Genomic DNA, 6,146 nt, shown 5'->3' on the forward strand with positions numbered 1-6,146 from the left:
ATGTGCGGAAAGATTGGACTTCTCTGAAAAACATTTTTCACACTCAGAACAGGAAAAAGGCTTCTCCCCCGTGTGAGATCTCTGATGTGTGGAAAGATAGGACTTCATTGAAAAACATTTCCCACACTCAGAACAGGAAAAAGGCTTATCCCCCGTGTGTGATCTCTGATGTTTGGAAAGACTGGACATCTGCGAAAAACATTTCCCACACTCAGAACAGGAAAAAGGCTTCTCCCCCGTGTGAGATCTCTGATGTTTGGAAAGTTTGGACTTCTCTGAAAAACATTTTTCACACTCAGAACAGGAAAAAGGCTTCTCCCCCGTGTGAGATCTCTGATGTGTGGAAAGACTGGACTTCACTGAAAAACATTTTCCGCACTCAGAACAGGAAAAAGGCTTCTCCCCCGTGTGAGATCTCTGATGGGTGGAAAGATTGGCCTTCTGTGAAAAACATTTTCCGCACTCAGAACAGGAAAAACGCAACTCCCCCGTGTGTGATCTCTGATGTGTGGAAAAATAGGACTTCTTTAAACCGTCCCGCACAGTCTGAGGTTCCTCAGGATAAGAGGAATACGATGGTCCGGCACCGTCCCTCAAAGTCTGAGGTTCCTCAGGATAAGAGGAATACGATGGTCCGGCACCGTCCCGCACAGTCTGAGGTTTCTCGGGATAAGAGGAATACGATGGTCCGGCACCGTCCCGCACAGTCTGAGGTACCTCAGGATAAGAGGAATACGATGGTCCGGCACCGTCCCGCACAGTCTGAGGTTCCTCAGGATAAGAGGAATACGATGGTCCCTCTACACTGTGAGGTGCCGGATGGACATTTGAGGTAGTCGGGTTTTCTCCTGGACTATACTGTGTGATGTCCTCATCTTCTACTTTACAGTCTGGAGACAAAGTGAGACAATCCTCTGAGGTTTTCCTCATCTCCCGTCCATCTACTAAAATAGAAATACAAAGAATACTACTAGACATGAGCTGATTGGTTCCCCTAAACCAGGACTCCGCCCACATCAGGCAGCTTTGTCTCTGGGGTCTTACAATTCCCCCCTCAAGGTAACTAATAAATGGGTCCTCTGATCTCCTACCAGATCATTTCTTTATTCATGGACCTTAGTCAGAGAGTGAGGAAACAATGAGAACTGTCTTTTATAGGAGTGACAGTGATGAGGGGATTATAGGACGAGGGTCAGGAGTATGTAATGTACAGCATAGAGTATATAGTGCAGGGGTCAGGAGTATGTAATGTACAACATAGAGTATATAGTGCAGGGGTCAGGAAAACATAATGTACAACATAGAGAATATAGTGCAGGGGTCAGGAGTATGTAATGTATAACCTATAGCAGGTGTAGCAGAGCGTCCCAGAGAGAGCCTGGGAAAGTCCTGTTTGGGGTTTATACCTCTCCCAGGCTCCTCTCTTATACGTTCAGGGATCTCTGATCCAGTACAGGTGTTGGCCCTCTCCCCCAGGCCAATTTAAGCTCACCTGAGCAGACAGCCTTTGCTCAGCCTGGGAGACACAGATAGTGCTGATCTGTGAAAGCAAGGAGGTTGGTGGAAAACTGTTAAGCAGTATTGTGTGGAAGCGGACAAGCTGTAGGCTTGTTCAGCCCGGTAGTGAGGGCCTGTATATATATTGTATAGCTAGAGCCGAGACACGGCTAGGTTTTTGTTTAAGTGTTATTTTTGTTCTGTTTGTTTTCTGCACACTGTACAGCACCTGTAAATAGACTTTGTATATAACATCAATAAACACCCCACTGTTTTTCACTCATCCCATGGACTTGGTATCTGTACCTGCTCATCCCAGGGAGCTTTTGTGACTGCTACCTATCCCCCAGGTTACACAGGGCTCAACATTTCAAACCCTGAGGTACTATCCAGGCCTTAAGGGTTACTCGCCACCAGTTGCCCTACCCAACCCCTATCCTGCCCCACCCCTAAAAAACTCCCATAAATGATCTCATGAAATGGCACTAAAATGTTTTATGCAGAATTAGGTTACAAAAATAAATATTAACAACAACTTTATCAGTGCCCATCAGTGCAGCCTCACTGTGCCCGTCATATGCATCCTCACCTGGGCAGAGGAAGAGAGAGGGTGGCCAGACCATGACTGGAGAAAGAGGAGAGTTCGCGGGATCACAAAGCGGGAAAGAACACCGGAACAGTTTACACTACATTTCCCTTTGCTCACCGTTATACACAGCCCCGCCTCCTCCTGACCCCACACCTATGATAGACATAACACATCCCAGCATTGGACAGGCATTCTGTCTATCACAGGCGTGGGGTCAGGAGGAGGCGGGGCTGTGTATGATGGCAAGCACAGGAGAGGCAATTGTAATGTAAGCTGTAAAAGGGGCAATCGCTGGGAGAACGGCTCCCGATCAACCCTGCCTGCCGACACAGCTTAAAAAAGTGACCAGGGGATTACAGGCTGATATCACACAGTCCCCGCCCAATTCTGGACCAATCAGTGAGCAGTATGGGTTGAGGAATGGATTTAGTGTTAATGACCCACCTGTGCTGATCTCTGTAGGAGTGTCCTCTATAAATGTCCCCGTTATTCCATCCTCCTCCATAGACTGCTGATCATCCCTCACATACGTCTCTTCTGATTTCACCTCAAATTCTATATCGATTGGATCTCCACTCTAAACCAAGAGAATGAGAGAGAATATCATCTGTAAGATATAAACTTACATACAAAATCCACACATCATCTCCACCAATCCATGTTCTAGATGCTCCGTCCCACCGACCTTGTAACAGTGGGGGATGGTGTGACCTTCCTGTGTGGAATCCCGGGAATACAGAGGATGGGGACATCTCTCTGGTGGGTTCCTGGTATTAGGTGGCTCCATCATATCCTTGTGTCCTTCTGAAAACTCCTCCATCACTCCATACTCCTCATCCTCCTCTTTATACTCTTCTTTAATATCAATATTATCATCCCCGAGGTTTCCACTCTGAATATATAATAAAACATTCATTATAATAAACATGTTTGTGTATAAATCATAACCACCAATAATTGTTCCTCATCTACCTGATGATGGTGGGGGATGGTGTGTTCTTCCTCCATCACCCCATCCTCATCATCCTCCTCCTTTATCTCTTCTTTAACCTCAACTTTAGGATCTCTCAGGTCTCCACTCTGAATATAGAATAAAAATGACATCAATGGTAACAATGCAGATAATGTACAGATCCTAATGATACTATCAGTGATTGTTCCTCATCTACCTGATGATTGTGGGGGATGGTGTGACCTTCCTGTGTGGAATCCCGGGAATACAGAGGACAGGGACATCTCTCTGGTGGGTTCCCATTACTGGATCCATCTGTAGGAAACACACACACTGACTGAATACATTGTTTCTATGTGTTTATCAGATGATGGGGGATCTAGGTGGAGCCTCCGTACTGCTCTCTCCTTTACAATAAAGTCTCCACTTACCCGGTGATGTGAGGGGCGGCTGATTGTCCATCATGACGTCCTTGTAGAGATCCTTGTGTCCTTCTAAATACTCCTACATAGGGAAATAGACAGGGACATCACCTGATACTTACAAAGATAAAGTCATCATCCAGACACATCCCTTGTGTTGAACCTTCACAGACATCAGGAATAGTTATTTTCTCCTCCATAAAGATTATAAAATCAAAATCAAGTATCATAAGTCCACCTCTAACTAAAACCCCAACCCGTATTATCGTATAATCTGTTAGTATAAACTGAAATGAAGAGAATGTTCCGGCCTTGTAAGTGGGGGAATTTTCTGACCCTGAAGGGGTTAATCTAGGTCTCCACACTATATATGTGTGTATCATCATCTGCTGGAGATAAAAGACGTCACAGTGACTATGGAGGAAGAGGACGGACATGACGGGGTTACTGGGTGTAAATAGAAGATAAGATCTTATTACCTCCTCTACTGCCGATTCCAAAGATGTCTCCTCGCTACTTTCTCCCGACTTACCTCTCACCCGGAACTTCCTGTCTGTCCCTGACATCACTTCCTGCCTTCCATAGAGACTTCTTCTCTCTATGGTAGAAGTGAGGTCACCATCTTGTGGAGATCAGAGGAACTGCAGCCCAGAGAAACGTCTCATAGGCATCCTTTTATGAAAGTGCGGTAAAATACCGCTATTCAGTTCTCAGGCATTCTCAGGGGAGATCGCTCTCCTCTGAGTGCCTGTTTATGAAGCTTTGTAGATCGAATCTCATGTTGAGATGAGGAGCGATCTACAAACGGCTGGAAACTCCTGAGAACTGCTTCTCTCACTGTAATCTCGCGTGATGTAGCGGGATTACAGTATGAGGAAGTGAAAAATACAGAAAAAGTTGAACACGAATCAGCACACATTATACACCACATATTAATAACATAATAAAGTTACATTCCCACCAAACAATATACATTACCATAATTATTAAAAAACATTGTTTTTATCAATATTTAAAGCTCATACATGTGCCTATTTACATGTGAATGGTGTATAGGAAATGAATGGAATCCCACATATGTAATGCAGCTATACACCATTCATATCCATGAAAAATACATTTATAATCATTACATTTTAATAAAGTATACAAATATAAACCCTGTATAACTGTAATAGAACAGTCCATGGGTAAAACCATATTTTAGGGGTTACAATTTTTTTTTTACTAATAAATAAACAATTATATAAAAATGACTTTAATAGCATTTTAACATTTTAATGCAGGTAGACTAATATATATATATGTGTGTGTGTGTGTGTGTATCTATAGATATATATACACAGAGAAATAAACACACACACACACACACATATATATATGCTATATGATGATGTATATATATATATATATACACATACACTATAAATTCCTAAGCTGCTCATTTTGGGGGGTGTATTGGGGGAAGATGGGATCTGACTGTATAGCTGCTTGTGTGTGAAGCATGGAAGACAAAAGACTTCCTTCTTCCTCCACAATACTCAGCCAGCTTCGGCTTCTCTCTCGGATTCTCCACCTCTGAGATGGTGAATCAGAAAGTGAGAATTCTGTCACAGATCGCCAGTGAGGTGCTGAGATCGCACCTTCATAAACTGCTTTCCGTTTCTGTGACAGTCAGTTACAGATTCTCACTGTGCTGAGATAATCGGTGGAGAGAACATGTTCTCCGCTGATTACCTCAGCTTCATAAACTGTGTATGACCCAGGGGAGGGCTGGCAGCCTTAGGCCTGGGGGGCAAGTCCAGTCAAGTGGCCCATAGAGTGTGGAAAAGTAATGGATTGAGGAAAACAGTATAAGATTTTTCATGATCACAAGAGTCTGCACAGAGGCCCCCCTTACATCAGAGTCCACACAGAGGCCCCCCTTACATCAGAGTCCACACAGAGGCCCCCCTTACATCAGAGTCCGCACAGAGGCCCCCCTTACATAAGAGTCCACACAGAGGCCCCCCTTACATCAGAGTCCGCACAGAGGCCCCCCTTACATCAGAGTCCGCACAGAGGCCCCCCTTACATCAGAGTCCGCACAAAGGCCCCCCTTACATCAGAGTCTGCACAGAGGCCCCCCTTACATCAGAGTCCACACAGAGGCCCCCCTTACATCAGAGTCCGCACAGAGGCCCCCCTTACATCAGAGTCAGAGCACCCTTTTTTATACACTGGTAGCCAGGAGAGGCAGGATAGACTAGAGAGGGTGAGCTTACCAGGATGGAGGATTCTTTTTCGGGTTCAAACTTTTTGTCCAGTGCCCACACATGCCCGGGGAGTGTGGGCGGGGCAGACTCAGAAGAAGGAGGAGCATATGAGCTCTATCTCTCCTCGTGTCTTTGCAGAGGGAGAAGGGGATGTCAGCGCTGGTGTGCGCTGAGGCTGAGCTATGTGTGAGACGAGACATAGCTCTGCAGCCATCTACCTCGGAGCTGACACAGGCACGGCTGCACAGTGGGAGGTGAGCGGGGGCAGTGACCTGTGTTAACAGAGCTCCAGCAGGCATATTCCTGCTCTGCATAAACAGCATTTGGTAGTGGCGGCCGGTGGCTGTGCATAGTGTCACCAGCCCGGGGGGAGATTTTCACCCTGCCCTGATATGACCTGAGATCAGTGGTGAGAATCGGGATTGCCGCTG

This window comes from Rana temporaria (assembly GCF_905171775.1).
Source record: "Rana temporaria chromosome 4 unlocalized genomic scaffold, aRanTem1.1 chr4w, whole genome shotgun sequence".
Taxonomy (NCBI): domain Eukaryota; kingdom Metazoa; phylum Chordata; class Amphibia; order Anura; family Ranidae; genus Rana; species Rana temporaria.